At 45.2% G+C, this 14,568-nt stretch overlaps 19 non-coding genes across 19 annotated transcripts; all 19 read left to right on the plus strand.

Moving 5' to 3' along the window:
* The first annotated feature begins 156 nt into the window (after positions 1-156).
* LOC143457610 (U2 spliceosomal RNA) lies at positions 157-349 on the plus strand. The gene has a single exon (XR_013117298.1). It is a non-coding gene; the product is annotated as a U2 spliceosomal RNA (small nuclear RNA).
* Positions 350-942: 593 nt separating this feature from the next.
* On the plus strand, positions 943-1,135 carry LOC143457611 (U2 spliceosomal RNA). The gene has a single exon (XR_013117299.1). It is a non-coding gene; the product is annotated as a U2 spliceosomal RNA (small nuclear RNA).
* A 593-nt stretch (positions 1,136-1,728) lies between these two features.
* LOC143457612 (U2 spliceosomal RNA) lies at positions 1,729-1,921 on the plus strand. The gene has a single exon (XR_013117300.1). It is a non-coding gene; the product is annotated as a U2 spliceosomal RNA (small nuclear RNA).
* Positions 1,922-2,514: 593 nt separating this feature from the next.
* LOC143457613 (U2 spliceosomal RNA) lies at positions 2,515-2,707 on the plus strand. Its single transcript, XR_013117301.1, has one exon. It is a non-coding gene; the product is annotated as a U2 spliceosomal RNA (small nuclear RNA).
* Positions 2,708-3,300: 593 nt separating this feature from the next.
* On the plus strand, positions 3,301-3,493 carry LOC143457614 (U2 spliceosomal RNA). Its single transcript, XR_013117302.1, has one exon. It is a non-coding gene; the product is annotated as a U2 spliceosomal RNA (small nuclear RNA).
* A 593-nt stretch (positions 3,494-4,086) lies between these two features.
* LOC143457616 (U2 spliceosomal RNA) lies at positions 4,087-4,279 on the plus strand. The gene has a single exon (XR_013117304.1). It is a non-coding gene; the product is annotated as a U2 spliceosomal RNA (small nuclear RNA).
* Positions 4,280-4,872: 593 nt separating this feature from the next.
* On the plus strand, positions 4,873-5,065 carry LOC143457617 (U2 spliceosomal RNA). The gene has a single exon (XR_013117305.1). It is a non-coding gene; the product is annotated as a U2 spliceosomal RNA (small nuclear RNA).
* Positions 5,066-5,658: 593 nt separating this feature from the next.
* Positions 5,659-5,851, plus strand: LOC143457618 (U2 spliceosomal RNA). Its single transcript, XR_013117306.1, has one exon. It is a non-coding gene; the product is annotated as a U2 spliceosomal RNA (small nuclear RNA).
* Positions 5,852-6,444: 593 nt separating this feature from the next.
* LOC143457620 (U2 spliceosomal RNA) lies at positions 6,445-6,637 on the plus strand. The gene has a single exon (XR_013117307.1). It is a non-coding gene; the product is annotated as a U2 spliceosomal RNA (small nuclear RNA).
* A 593-nt stretch (positions 6,638-7,230) lies between these two features.
* On the plus strand, positions 7,231-7,423 carry LOC143457621 (U2 spliceosomal RNA). Its single transcript, XR_013117308.1, has one exon. It is a non-coding gene; the product is annotated as a U2 spliceosomal RNA (small nuclear RNA).
* Positions 7,424-8,016: 593 nt separating this feature from the next.
* Positions 8,017-8,209, plus strand: LOC143457622 (U2 spliceosomal RNA). The gene has a single exon (XR_013117309.1). It is a non-coding gene; the product is annotated as a U2 spliceosomal RNA (small nuclear RNA).
* A 593-nt stretch (positions 8,210-8,802) lies between these two features.
* Positions 8,803-8,995, plus strand: LOC143457623 (U2 spliceosomal RNA). The gene has a single exon (XR_013117310.1). It is a non-coding gene; the product is annotated as a U2 spliceosomal RNA (small nuclear RNA).
* A 593-nt stretch (positions 8,996-9,588) lies between these two features.
* LOC143457624 (U2 spliceosomal RNA) lies at positions 9,589-9,781 on the plus strand. The gene has a single exon (XR_013117311.1). It is a non-coding gene; the product is annotated as a U2 spliceosomal RNA (small nuclear RNA).
* Positions 9,782-10,374: 593 nt separating this feature from the next.
* On the plus strand, positions 10,375-10,567 carry LOC143457625 (U2 spliceosomal RNA). Its single transcript, XR_013117312.1, has one exon. It is a non-coding gene; the product is annotated as a U2 spliceosomal RNA (small nuclear RNA).
* Positions 10,568-11,160: 593 nt separating this feature from the next.
* On the plus strand, positions 11,161-11,353 carry LOC143457626 (U2 spliceosomal RNA). Its single transcript, XR_013117313.1, has one exon. It is a non-coding gene; the product is annotated as a U2 spliceosomal RNA (small nuclear RNA).
* Positions 11,354-11,946: 593 nt separating this feature from the next.
* LOC143457628 (U2 spliceosomal RNA) lies at positions 11,947-12,139 on the plus strand. Its single transcript, XR_013117315.1, has one exon. It is a non-coding gene; the product is annotated as a U2 spliceosomal RNA (small nuclear RNA).
* Positions 12,140-12,732: 593 nt separating this feature from the next.
* On the plus strand, positions 12,733-12,925 carry LOC143457629 (U2 spliceosomal RNA). The gene has a single exon (XR_013117316.1). It is a non-coding gene; the product is annotated as a U2 spliceosomal RNA (small nuclear RNA).
* Positions 12,926-13,518: 593 nt separating this feature from the next.
* Positions 13,519-13,711, plus strand: LOC143457630 (U2 spliceosomal RNA). The gene has a single exon (XR_013117317.1). It is a non-coding gene; the product is annotated as a U2 spliceosomal RNA (small nuclear RNA).
* Positions 13,712-14,304: 593 nt separating this feature from the next.
* LOC143457631 (U2 spliceosomal RNA) lies at positions 14,305-14,497 on the plus strand. The gene has a single exon (XR_013117318.1). It is a non-coding gene; the product is annotated as a U2 spliceosomal RNA (small nuclear RNA).
* Positions 14,498-14,568: the final 71 nt, after the last annotated feature.

The following is a 14,568-nucleotide window of genomic DNA, read 5'->3' on the forward strand; positions in this document are numbered from 1 at the left end:
CAAATCATGTGACTGGGCGGCGGCCAGAAGATTGTCGTCTGTCTGCTGGCTGGTTGAGTTCGTCAGTTTGGCGTCTTGTGGCGGGCGATATAGGAACGTTTGGAGGTCGAGGAGGATTTTGAGAAGAATAAAAAGAGTCCGGGAAGATTTAGAGGTATCGCTTCTCGGCTCTCAAGAGCTAAGATCAAGTGTAGTATCTGTTCTTCTCAGTTTAATCCCTGGGACGCAGTTCATTGAACTGCTCTTCGATTAAACGGATTTTTGAACGGTGAACGACGCTAGGCGCTTGCGCCTGCTCGTTTGAGGGTTGTGCAGCTATTGCAGTACCTGCTGCTTCGGCCCATCTCCCACCCTGGTGGGATACTCTTGTTTGTATTAAAGTAGTCTGAGGAAAAGAAGAAGAGGAGGAGAAGGAGGGGAAAAAAAAAAAAAAAAAAAAGAAGACGATGGGCGGATGGATTGATCGATGTCAAACGATCGATTAATGTCTATGGGATAAATGTTGTACACCTGCGTCACGGGTAAAATGAGAAATTGACTGTCGGCCCTGTGTGACAGCAGGAATGGTTTGATAAAATGGATAAATCCCCGATTTATCTTGTGAAAGTTTCTTCAAGTCAACTGTGCTGCTGCTGCTGTTACTACATTTGTTGTGAGTACTAATGAAAGCGATCGTTTTAGGGTATTTCCCAGTTTGATAGCAAAAAGCTGAAAAATGCAAGAAATGGCCTCCACGGGATAGACACAAAATATCTCCACTGTCACGGTCCAATAACCATCAAGCAGCAAATCATGTGACTGGGCGGCGGCCAGAAGATTGTCGTCTGTCTGCTGGCTGGTTGAGTTCGTCAGTTTGGCGTCTTGTGGCGGGCGATATAGGAACGTTTGGAGGTCGAGGAGGATTTTGAGAAGAATAAAAAGAGTCCGGGAAGATTTAGAGGTATCGCTTCTCGGCTCTCAAGAGCTAAGATCAAGTGTAGTATCTGTTCTTCTCAGTTTAATCCCTGGGACGCAGTTCATTGAACTGCTCTTCGATTAAACGGATTTTTGAACGGTGAACGACGCTAGGCGCTTGCGCCTGCTCGTTTGAGGGTTGTGCAGCTATTGCAGTACCTGCTGCTTCGGCCCATCTCCCACCCTGGTGGGATACTCTTGTTTGTATTAAAGTAGTCTGAGGAAAAGAAGAAGAGGAGGAGAAGGAGGGGAAAAAAAAAAAAAAAAAAAAGAAGACGATGGGCGGATGGATTGATCGATGTCAAACGATCGATTAATGTCTATGGGATAAATGTTGTACACCTGCGTCACGGGTAAAATGAGAAATTGACTGTCGGCCCTGTGTGACAGCAGGAATGGTTTGATAAAATGGATAAATCCCCGATTTATCTTGTGAAAGTTTCTTCAAGTCAACTGTGCTGCTGCTGCTGTTACTACATTTGTTGTGAGTACTAATGAAAGCGATCGTTTTAGGGTATTTCCCAGTTTGATAGCAAAAAGCTGAAAAATGCAAGAAATGGCCTCCACGGGATAGACACAAAATATCTCCACTGTCACGGTCCAATAACCATCAAGCAGCAAATCATGTGACTGGGCGGCGGCCAGAAGATTGTCGTCTGTCTGCTGGCTGGTTGAGTTCGTCAGTTTGGCGTCTTGTGGCGGGCGATATAGGAACGTTTGGAGGTCGAGGAGGATTTTGAGAAGAATAAAAAGAGTCCGGGAAGATTTAGAGGTATCGCTTCTCGGCTCTCAAGAGCTAAGATCAAGTGTAGTATCTGTTCTTCTCAGTTTAATCCCTGGGACGCAGTTCATTGAACTGCTCTTCGATTAAACGGATTTTTGAACGGTGAACGACGCTAGGCGCTTGCGCCTGCTCGTTTGAGGGTTGTGCAGCTATTGCAGTACCTGCTGCTTCGGCCCATCTCCCACCCTGGTGGGATACTCTTGTTTGTATTAAAGTAGTCTGAGGAAAAGAAGAAGAGGAGGAGAAGGAGGGGAAAAAAAAAAAAAAAAAAAAGAAGACGATGGGCGGATGGATTGATCGATGTCAAACGATCGATTAATGTCTATGGGATAAATGTTGTACACCTGCGTCACGGGTAAAATGAGAAATTGACTGTCGGCCCTGTGTGACAGCAGGAATGGTTTGATAAAATGGATAAATCCCCGATTTATCTTGTGAAAGTTTCTTCAAGTCAACTGTGCTGCTGCTGCTGTTACTACATTTGTTGTGAGTACTAATGAAAGCGATCGTTTTAGGGTATTTCCCAGTTTGATAGCAAAAAGCTGAAAAATGCAAGAAATGGCCTCCACGGGATAGACACAAAATATCTCCACTGTCACGGTCCAATAACCATCAAGCAGCAAATCATGTGACTGGGCGGCGGCCAGAAGATTGTCGTCTGTCTGCTGGCTGGTTGAGTTCGTCAGTTTGGCGTCTTGTGGCGGGCGATATAGGAACGTTTGGAGGTCGAGGAGGATTTTGAGAAGAATAAAAAGAGTCCGGGAAGATTTAGAGGTATCGCTTCTCGGCTCTCAAGAGCTAAGATCAAGTGTAGTATCTGTTCTTCTCAGTTTAATCCCTGGGACGCAGTTCATTGAACTGCTCTTCGATTAAACGGATTTTTGAACGGTGAACGACGCTAGGCGCTTGCGCCTGCTCGTTTGAGGGTTGTGCAGCTATTGCAGTACCTGCTGCTTCGGCCCATCTCCCACCCTGGTGGGATACTCTTGTTTGTATTAAAGTAGTCTGAGGAAAAGAAGAAGAGGAGGAGAAGGAGGGGAAAAAAAAAAAAAAAAAAAAGAAGACGATGGGCGGATGGATTGATCGATGTCAAACGATCGATTAATGTCTATGGGATAAATGTTGTACACCTGCGTCACGGGTAAAATGAGAAATTGACTGTCGGCCCTGTGTGACAGCAGGAATGGTTTGATAAAATGGATAAATCCCCGATTTATCTTGTGAAAGTTTCTTCAAGTCAACTGTGCTGCTGCTGCTGTTACTACATTTGTTGTGAGTACTAATGAAAGCGATCGTTTTAGGGTATTTCCCAGTTTGATAGCAAAAAGCTGAAAAATGCAAGAAATGGCCTCCACGGGATAGACACAAAATATCTCCACTGTCACGGTCCAATAACCATCAAGCAGCAAATCATGTGACTGGGCGGCGGCCAGAAGATTGTCGTCTGTCTGCTGGCTGGTTGAGTTCGTCAGTTTGGCGTCTTGTGGCGGGCGATATAGGAACGTTTGGAGGTCGAGGAGGATTTTGAGAAGAATAAAAAGAGTCCGGGAAGATTTAGAGGTATCGCTTCTCGGCTCTCAAGAGCTAAGATCAAGTGTAGTATCTGTTCTTCTCAGTTTAATCCCTGGGACGCAGTTCATTGAACTGCTCTTCGATTAAACGGATTTTTGAACGGTGAACGACGCTAGGCGCTTGCGCCTGCTCGTTTGAGGGTTGTGCAGCTATTGCAGTACCTGCTGCTTCGGCCCATCTCCCACCCTGGTGGGATACTCTTGTTTGTATTAAAGTAGTCTGAGGAAAAGAAGAAGAGGAGGAGAAGGAGGGGAAAAAAAAAAAAAAAAAAAAGAAGACGATGGGCGGATGGATTGATCGATGTCAAACGATCGATTAATGTCTATGGGATAAATGTTGTACACCTGCGTCACGGGTAAAATGAGAAATTGACTGTCGGCCCTGTGTGACAGCAGGAATGGTTTGATAAAATGGATAAATCCCCGATTTATCTTGTGAAAGTTTCTTCAAGTCAACTGTGCTGCTGCTGCTGTTACTACATTTGTTGTGAGTACTAATGAAAGCGATCGTTTTAGGGTATTTCCCAGTTTGATAGCAAAAAGCTGAAAAATGCAAGAAATGGCCTCCACGGGATAGACACAAAATATCTCCACTGTCACGGTCCAATAACCATCAAGCAGCAAATCATGTGACTGGGCGGCGGCCAGAAGATTGTCGTCTGTCTGCTGGCTGGTTGAGTTCGTCAGTTTGGCGTCTTGTGGCGGGCGATATAGGAACGTTTGGAGGTCGAGGAGGATTTTGAGAAGAATAAAAAGAGTCCGGGAAGATTTAGAGGTATCGCTTCTCGGCTCTCAAGAGCTAAGATCAAGTGTAGTATCTGTTCTTCTCAGTTTAATCCCTGGGACGCAGTTCATTGAACTGCTCTTCGATTAAACGGATTTTTGAACGGTGAACGACGCTAGGCGCTTGCGCCTGCTCGTTTGAGGGTTGTGCAGCTATTGCAGTACCTGCTGCTTCGGCCCATCTCCCACCCTGGTGGGATACTCTTGTTTGTATTAAAGTAGTCTGAGGAAAAGAAGAAGAGGAGGAGAAGGAGGGGAAAAAAAAAAAAAAAAAAAAGAAGACGATGGGCGGATGGATTGATCGATGTCAAACGATCGATTAATGTCTATGGGATAAATGTTGTACACCTGCGTCACGGGTAAAATGAGAAATTGACTGTCGGCCCTGTGTGACAGCAGGAATGGTTTGATAAAATGGATAAATCCCCGATTTATCTTGTGAAAGTTTCTTCAAGTCAACTGTGCTGCTGCTGCTGTTACTACATTTGTTGTGAGTACTAATGAAAGCGATCGTTTTAGGGTATTTCCCAGTTTGATAGCAAAAAGCTGAAAAATGCAAGAAATGGCCTCCACGGGATAGACACAAAATATCTCCACTGTCACGGTCCAATAACCATCAAGCAGCAAATCATGTGACTGGGCGGCGGCCAGAAGATTGTCGTCTGTCTGCTGGCTGGTTGAGTTCGTCAGTTTGGCGTCTTGTGGCGGGCGATATAGGAACGTTTGGAGGTCGAGGAGGATTTTGAGAAGAATAAAAAGAGTCCGGGAAGATTTAGAGGTATCGCTTCTCGGCTCTCAAGAGCTAAGATCAAGTGTAGTATCTGTTCTTCTCAGTTTAATCCCTGGGACGCAGTTCATTGAACTGCTCTTCGATTAAACGGATTTTTGAACGGTGAACGACGCTAGGCGCTTGCGCCTGCTCGTTTGAGGGTTGTGCAGCTATTGCAGTACCTGCTGCTTCGGCCCATCTCCCACCCTGGTGGGATACTCTTGTTTGTATTAAAGTAGTCTGAGGAAAAGAAGAAGAGGAGGAGAAGGAGGGGAAAAAAAAAAAAAAAAAAAAGAAGACGATGGGCGGATGGATTGATCGATGTCAAACGATCGATTAATGTCTATGGGATAAATGTTGTACACCTGCGTCACGGGTAAAATGAGAAATTGACTGTCGGCCCTGTGTGACAGCAGGAATGGTTTGATAAAATGGATAAATCCCCGATTTATCTTGTGAAAGTTTCTTCAAGTCAACTGTGCTGCTGCTGCTGTTACTACATTTGTTGTGAGTACTAATGAAAGCGATCGTTTTAGGGTATTTCCCAGTTTGATAGCAAAAAGCTGAAAAATGCAAGAAATGGCCTCCACGGGATAGACACAAAATATCTCCACTGTCACGGTCCAATAACCATCAAGCAGCAAATCATGTGACTGGGCGGCGGCCAGAAGATTGTCGTCTGTCTGCTGGCTGGTTGAGTTCGTCAGTTTGGCGTCTTGTGGCGGGCGATATAGGAACGTTTGGAGGTCGAGGAGGATTTTGAGAAGAATAAAAAGAGTCCGGGAAGATTTAGAGGTATCGCTTCTCGGCTCTCAAGAGCTAAGATCAAGTGTAGTATCTGTTCTTCTCAGTTTAATCCCTGGGACGCAGTTCATTGAACTGCTCTTCGATTAAACGGATTTTTGAACGGTGAACGACGCTAGGCGCTTGCGCCTGCTCGTTTGAGGGTTGTGCAGCTATTGCAGTACCTGCTGCTTCGGCCCATCTCCCACCCTGGTGGGATACTCTTGTTTGTATTAAAGTAGTCTGAGGAAAAGAAGAAGAGGAGGAGAAGGAGGGGAAAAAAAAAAAAAAAAAAAAGAAGACGATGGGCGGATGGATTGATCGATGTCAAACGATCGATTAATGTCTATGGGATAAATGTTGTACACCTGCGTCACGGGTAAAATGAGAAATTGACTGTCGGCCCTGTGTGACAGCAGGAATGGTTTGATAAAATGGATAAATCCCCGATTTATCTTGTGAAAGTTTCTTCAAGTCAACTGTGCTGCTGCTGCTGTTACTACATTTGTTGTGAGTACTAATGAAAGCGATCGTTTTAGGGTATTTCCCAGTTTGATAGCAAAAAGCTGAAAAATGCAAGAAATGGCCTCCACGGGATAGACACAAAATATCTCCACTGTCACGGTCCAATAACCATCAAGCAGCAAATCATGTGACTGGGCGGCGGCCAGAAGATTGTCGTCTGTCTGCTGGCTGGTTGAGTTCGTCAGTTTGGCGTCTTGTGGCGGGCGATATAGGAACGTTTGGAGGTCGAGGAGGATTTTGAGAAGAATAAAAAGAGTCCGGGAAGATTTAGAGGTATCGCTTCTCGGCTCTCAAGAGCTAAGATCAAGTGTAGTATCTGTTCTTCTCAGTTTAATCCCTGGGACGCAGTTCATTGAACTGCTCTTCGATTAAACGGATTTTTGAACGGTGAACGACGCTAGGCGCTTGCGCCTGCTCGTTTGAGGGTTGTGCAGCTATTGCAGTACCTGCTGCTTCGGCCCATCTCCCACCCTGGTGGGATACTCTTGTTTGTATTAAAGTAGTCTGAGGAAAAGAAGAAGAGGAGGAGAAGGAGGGGAAAAAAAAAAAAAAAAAAAAGAAGACGATGGGCGGATGGATTGATCGATGTCAAACGATCGATTAATGTCTATGGGATAAATGTTGTACACCTGCGTCACGGGTAAAATGAGAAATTGACTGTCGGCCCTGTGTGACAGCAGGAATGGTTTGATAAAATGGATAAATCCCCGATTTATCTTGTGAAAGTTTCTTCAAGTCAACTGTGCTGCTGCTGCTGTTACTACATTTGTTGTGAGTACTAATGAAAGCGATCGTTTTAGGGTATTTCCCAGTTTGATAGCAAAAAGCTGAAAAATGCAAGAAATGGCCTCCACGGGATAGACACAAAATATCTCCACTGTCACGGTCCAATAACCATCAAGCAGCAAATCATGTGACTGGGCGGCGGCCAGAAGATTGTCGTCTGTCTGCTGGCTGGTTGAGTTCGTCAGTTTGGCGTCTTGTGGCGGGCGATATAGGAACGTTTGGAGGTCGAGGAGGATTTTGAGAAGAATAAAAAGAGTCCGGGAAGATTTAGAGGTATCGCTTCTCGGCTCTCAAGAGCTAAGATCAAGTGTAGTATCTGTTCTTCTCAGTTTAATCCCTGGGACGCAGTTCATTGAACTGCTCTTCGATTAAACGGATTTTTGAACGGTGAACGACGCTAGGCGCTTGCGCCTGCTCGTTTGAGGGTTGTGCAGCTATTGCAGTACCTGCTGCTTCGGCCCATCTCCCACCCTGGTGGGATACTCTTGTTTGTATTAAAGTAGTCTGAGGAAAAGAAGAAGAGGAGGAGAAGGAGGGGAAAAAAAAAAAAAAAAAAAAGAAGACGATGGGCGGATGGATTGATCGATGTCAAACGATCGATTAATGTCTATGGGATAAATGTTGTACACCTGCGTCACGGGTAAAATGAGAAATTGACTGTCGGCCCTGTGTGACAGCAGGAATGGTTTGATAAAATGGATAAATCCCCGATTTATCTTGTGAAAGTTTCTTCAAGTCAACTGTGCTGCTGCTGCTGTTACTACATTTGTTGTGAGTACTAATGAAAGCGATCGTTTTAGGGTATTTCCCAGTTTGATAGCAAAAAGCTGAAAAATGCAAGAAATGGCCTCCACGGGATAGACACAAAATATCTCCACTGTCACGGTCCAATAACCATCAAGCAGCAAATCATGTGACTGGGCGGCGGCCAGAAGATTGTCGTCTGTCTGCTGGCTGGTTGAGTTCGTCAGTTTGGCGTCTTGTGGCGGGCGATATAGGAACGTTTGGAGGTCGAGGAGGATTTTGAGAAGAATAAAAAGAGTCCGGGAAGATTTAGAGGTATCGCTTCTCGGCTCTCAAGAGCTAAGATCAAGTGTAGTATCTGTTCTTCTCAGTTTAATCCCTGGGACGCAGTTCATTGAACTGCTCTTCGATTAAACGGATTTTTGAACGGTGAACGACGCTAGGCGCTTGCGCCTGCTCGTTTGAGGGTTGTGCAGCTATTGCAGTACCTGCTGCTTCGGCCCATCTCCCACCCTGGTGGGATACTCTTGTTTGTATTAAAGTAGTCTGAGGAAAAGAAGAAGAGGAGGAGAAGGAGGGGAAAAAAAAAAAAAAAAAAAAGAAGACGATGGGCGGATGGATTGATCGATGTCAAACGATCGATTAATGTCTATGGGATAAATGTTGTACACCTGCGTCACGGGTAAAATGAGAAATTGACTGTCGGCCCTGTGTGACAGCAGGAATGGTTTGATAAAATGGATAAATCCCCGATTTATCTTGTGAAAGTTTCTTCAAGTCAACTGTGCTGCTGCTGCTGTTACTACATTTGTTGTGAGTACTAATGAAAGCGATCGTTTTAGGGTATTTCCCAGTTTGATAGCAAAAAGCTGAAAAATGCAAGAAATGGCCTCCACGGGATAGACACAAAATATCTCCACTGTCACGGTCCAATAACCATCAAGCAGCAAATCATGTGACTGGGCGGCGGCCAGAAGATTGTCGTCTGTCTGCTGGCTGGTTGAGTTCGTCAGTTTGGCGTCTTGTGGCGGGCGATATAGGAACGTTTGGAGGTCGAGGAGGATTTTGAGAAGAATAAAAAGAGTCCGGGAAGATTTAGAGGTATCGCTTCTCGGCTCTCAAGAGCTAAGATCAAGTGTAGTATCTGTTCTTCTCAGTTTAATCCCTGGGACGCAGTTCATTGAACTGCTCTTCGATTAAACGGATTTTTGAACGGTGAACGACGCTAGGCGCTTGCGCCTGCTCGTTTGAGGGTTGTGCAGCTATTGCAGTACCTGCTGCTTCGGCCCATCTCCCACCCTGGTGGGATACTCTTGTTTGTATTAAAGTAGTCTGAGGAAAAGAAGAAGAGGAGGAGAAGGAGGGGAAAAAAAAAAAAAAAAAAAAGAAGACGATGGGCGGATGGATTGATCGATGTCAAACGATCGATTAATGTCTATGGGATAAATGTTGTACACCTGCGTCACGGGTAAAATGAGAAATTGACTGTCGGCCCTGTGTGACAGCAGGAATGGTTTGATAAAATGGATAAATCCCCGATTTATCTTGTGAAAGTTTCTTCAAGTCAACTGTGCTGCTGCTGCTGTTACTACATTTGTTGTGAGTACTAATGAAAGCGATCGTTTTAGGGTATTTCCCAGTTTGATAGCAAAAAGCTGAAAAATGCAAGAAATGGCCTCCACGGGATAGACACAAAATATCTCCACTGTCACGGTCCAATAACCATCAAGCAGCAAATCATGTGACTGGGCGGCGGCCAGAAGATTGTCGTCTGTCTGCTGGCTGGTTGAGTTCGTCAGTTTGGCGTCTTGTGGCGGGCGATATAGGAACGTTTGGAGGTCGAGGAGGATTTTGAGAAGAATAAAAAGAGTCCGGGAAGATTTAGAGGTATCGCTTCTCGGCTCTCAAGAGCTAAGATCAAGTGTAGTATCTGTTCTTCTCAGTTTAATCCCTGGGACGCAGTTCATTGAACTGCTCTTCGATTAAACGGATTTTTGAACGGTGAACGACGCTAGGCGCTTGCGCCTGCTCGTTTGAGGGTTGTGCAGCTATTGCAGTACCTGCTGCTTCGGCCCATCTCCCACCCTGGTGGGATACTCTTGTTTGTATTAAAGTAGTCTGAGGAAAAGAAGAAGAGGAGGAGAAGGAGGGGAAAAAAAAAAAAAAAAAAAAGAAGACGATGGGCGGATGGATTGATCGATGTCAAACGATCGATTAATGTCTATGGGATAAATGTTGTACACCTGCGTCACGGGTAAAATGAGAAATTGACTGTCGGCCCTGTGTGACAGCAGGAATGGTTTGATAAAATGGATAAATCCCCGATTTATCTTGTGAAAGTTTCTTCAAGTCAACTGTGCTGCTGCTGCTGTTACTACATTTGTTGTGAGTACTAATGAAAGCGATCGTTTTAGGGTATTTCCCAGTTTGATAGCAAAAAGCTGAAAAATGCAAGAAATGGCCTCCACGGGATAGACACAAAATATCTCCACTGTCACGGTCCAATAACCATCAAGCAGCAAATCATGTGACTGGGCGGCGGCCAGAAGATTGTCGTCTGTCTGCTGGCTGGTTGAGTTCGTCAGTTTGGCGTCTTGTGGCGGGCGATATAGGAACGTTTGGAGGTCGAGGAGGATTTTGAGAAGAATAAAAAGAGTCCGGGAAGATTTAGAGGTATCGCTTCTCGGCTCTCAAGAGCTAAGATCAAGTGTAGTATCTGTTCTTCTCAGTTTAATCCCTGGGACGCAGTTCATTGAACTGCTCTTCGATTAAACGGATTTTTGAACGGTGAACGACGCTAGGCGCTTGCGCCTGCTCGTTTGAGGGTTGTGCAGCTATTGCAGTACCTGCTGCTTCGGCCCATCTCCCACCCTGGTGGGATACTCTTGTTTGTATTAAAGTAGTCTGAGGAAAAGAAGAAGAGGAGGAGAAGGAGGGGAAAAAAAAAAAAAAAAAAAAGAAGACGATGGGCGGATGGATTGATCGATGTCAAACGATCGATTAATGTCTATGGGATAAATGTTGTACACCTGCGTCACGGGTAAAATGAGAAATTGACTGTCGGCCCTGTGTGACAGCAGGAATGGTTTGATAAAATGGATAAATCCCCGATTTATCTTGTGAAAGTTTCTTCAAGTCAACTGTGCTGCTGCTGCTGTTACTACATTTGTTGTGAGTACTAATGAAAGCGATCGTTTTAGGGTATTTCCCAGTTTGATAGCAAAAAGCTGAAAAATGCAAGAAATGGCCTCCACGGGATAGACACAAAATATCTCCACTGTCACGGTCCAATAACCATCAAGCAGCAAATCATGTGACTGGGCGGCGGCCAGAAGATTGTCGTCTGTCTGCTGGCTGGTTGAGTTCGTCAGTTTGGCGTCTTGTGGCGGGCGATATAGGAACGTTTGGAGGTCGAGGAGGATTTTGAGAAGAATAAAAAGAGTCCGGGAAGATTTAGAGGTATCGCTTCTCGGCTCTCAAGAGCTAAGATCAAGTGTAGTATCTGTTCTTCTCAGTTTAATCCCTGGGACGCAGTTCATTGAACTGCTCTTCGATTAAACGGATTTTTGAACGGTGAACGACGCTAGGCGCTTGCGCCTGCTCGTTTGAGGGTTGTGCAGCTATTGCAGTACCTGCTGCTTCGGCCCATCTCCCACCCTGGTGGGATACTCTTGTTTGTATTAAAGTAGTCTGAGGAAAAGAAGAAGAGGAGGAGAAGGAGGGGAAAAAAAAAAAAAAAAAAAAGAAGACGATGGGCGGATGGATTGATCGATGTCAAACGATCGATTAATGTCTATGGGATAAATGTTGTACACCTGCGTCACGGGTAAAATGAGAAATTGACTGTCGGCCCTGTGTGACAGCAGGAATGGTTTGATAAAATGGATAAATCCCCGATTTATCTTGTGAAAGTTTCTTCAAGTCAACTGTGCTGCTGCTGCTGTTACTACATTTGTTGTGAGTACTAATGAAAGCGATCGTTTTAGGGTATTTCCCAGTTTGATAGCAAAAAGCTGAAAAATGCAAGAAATGGCCTCCACGGGATAGACACAAAATATCTCCACTGTCACGGTCCAATAACCATCAAGCAGCAAATCATGTGACTGGGCGGCGGCCAGAAGATTGTCGTCTGTCTGCTGGCTGGTTGAGTTCGTCAGTTTGGCGTCTTGTGGCGGGCGATATAGGAACGTTTGGAGGTCGAGGAGGATTTTGAGAAGAATAAAAAGAGTCCGGGAAGATTTAGAGGTATCGCTTCTCGGCTCTCAAGAGCTAAGATCAAGTGTAGTATCTGTTCTTCTCAGTTTAATCCCTGGGACGCAGTTCATTGAACTGCTCTTCGATTAAACGGATTTTTGAACGGTGAACGACGCTAGGCGCTTGCGCCTGCTCGTTTGAGGGTTGTGCAGCTATTGCAGTACCTGCTGCTTCGGCCCATCTCCCACCCTGGTGGGATACTCTTGTTTGTATTAAAGTAGTCTGAGGAAAAGAAGAAGAGGAGGAGAAGGAGGGGAAAAAAAAAAAAAAAAAAAAGAAGACGATGGGCGGATGGATTGATCGATGTCAAACGATCGATTAATGTCTATGGGATAAATGTTGTACACCTGCGTCACGGGTAAAATGAGAAATTGACTGTCGGCCCTGTGTGACAGCAGGAATGGTTTGATAAAATGGATAAATCCCCGATTTATCTTGTGAAAGTTTCTTCAAGTCAACTGTGCTGCTGCTGCTGTTACTACATTTGTTGTGAGTACTAATGAAAGCGATCGTTTTAGGGTATTTCCCAGTTTGATAGCAAAAAGCTGAAAAATGCAAGAAATGGCCTCCACGGGATAGACACAAAATATCTCCACTGTCACGGTCCAATAACCATCAAGCAGCAAATCATGTGACTGGGCGGCGGCCAGAAGATTGTCGTCTGTCTGCTGGCTGGTTGAGTTCGTCAGTTTGGCGTCTTGTGGCGGGCGATATAGGAACGTTTGGAGGTCGAGGAGGATTTTGAGAAGAATAAAAAGAGTCCGGGAAGATTTAGAGGTATCGCTTCTCGGCTCTCAAGAGCTAAGATCAAGTGTAGTATCTGTTCTTCTCAGTTTAATCCCTGGGACGCAGTTCATTGAACTGCTCTTCGATTAAACGGATTTTTGAACGGTGAACGACGCTAGGCGCTTGCGCCTGCTCGTTTGAGGGTTGTGCAGCTATTGCAGTACCTGCTGCTTCGGCCCATCTCCCACCCTGGTGGGATACTCTTGTTTGTATTAAAGTAGTCTGAGGAAAAGAAGAAGAGGAGGAGAAGGAGGGGAAAAAAAAAAAAAAAAAAAAGAAGACGATGGGCGGATGGATTGATCGATGTCAAACGATCGATTAATGTCTATGGGATAAATGTTGTACACCTGCGTCACGGGTAAAATGAGAAATTGACTGTCGGCCCTGTGTGACAGCAGGAATGGTTTGATAAAATGGATAAATCCCCGATTTATCTTGTGAAAGTTTCTTCAAGTCAACTGTGCTGCTGCTGCTGTTACTACATTTGTTGTGAGTACTAATGAAAGCGATCGTTTTAGGGTATTTCCCAGTTTGATAGCAAAAAGCTGAAAAATGCAAGAAATGGCCTCCACGGGATAGACACAAAATATCTCCACTGTCACGGTCCAATAACCATCAAGCAGCAAATCATGTGACTGGGCGGCGGCCAGAAGATTGTCGTCTGTCTGCTGGCTGGTTGAGTTCGTCAGTTTGGCGTCTTGTGGCGGGCGATATAGGAACGTTTGGAGGTCGAGGAGGATTTTGAGAAGAATAAAAAGAGTCCGGGAAGATTTAGAGGTATCGCTTCTCGGCTCTCAAGAGCTAAGATCAAGTGTAGTATCTGTTCTTCTCAGTTTAATCCCTGGGACGCAGTTCATTGAACTGCTCTTCGATTAAACGGATTTTTGAACGGTGAACGACGCTAGGCGCTTGCGCCTGCTCGTTTGAGGGTTGTGCAGCTATTGCAGTACCTGCTGCTTCGGCCCATCTCCCACCCTGGTGGGATACTCTTGTTTGTATTAAAGTAGTCTGAGGAAAAGAAGAAGAGGAGGAGAAGGAGGGGAAAAAAAAAAAAAAAAAAAAGAAGACGATGGGCGGATGGATTGATCGATGTCAAACGATCGATTAATGTCTATGGGATAAATGTTGTACACCTGCGTCACGGGTAAAATGAGAAATTGACTGTCGGCCCTGTGTGACAGCAGGAATGGTTTGATAAAATGGATAAATCCCCGATTTATCTTGTGAAAGTTTCTTCAAGTCAACTGTGCTGCTGCTGCTGTTACTACATTTGTTGTGAGTACTAATGAAAGCGATCGTTTTAGGGTATTTCCCAGTTTGATAGCAAAAAGCTGAAAAATGCAAGAAATGGCCTCCACGGGATAGACACAAAATATCTCCACTGTCACGGTCCAATAACCATCAAGCAGCAAATCATGTGACTGGGCGGCGGCCAGAAGATTGTCGTCTGTCTGCTGGCTGGTTGAGTTCGTCAGTTTGGCGTCTTGTGGCGGGCGATATAGGAACGTTTGGAGGTCGAGGAGGATTTTGAGAAGAATAAAAAGAGTCCGGGAAGATTTAGAGGTATCGCTTCTCGGCTCTCAAGAGCTAAGATCAAGTGTAGTATCTGTTCTTCTCAGTTTAATCCCTGGGACGCAGTTCATTGAACTGCTCTTCGATTAAACGGATTTTTGAACGGTGAACGACGCTAGGCGCTTGCGCCTGCTCGTTTGAGGGTTGTGCAGCTATTGCAGTACCTGCTGCTTCGGCCCATCTCCCACCCTGGTGGGATACTCTTGTTTGTATTAAAGTAGTCTGAGGAAAAGAAGAAGAGGAGGAGAAGGAGGGGA

This window comes from Clavelina lepadiformis, chromosome 4 (genome assembly GCF_947623445.1).
Source record: "Clavelina lepadiformis chromosome 4, kaClaLepa1.1, whole genome shotgun sequence".
Taxonomy (NCBI): Eukaryota; Metazoa; Chordata; class Ascidiacea; order Aplousobranchia; family Clavelinidae; genus Clavelina; species Clavelina lepadiformis.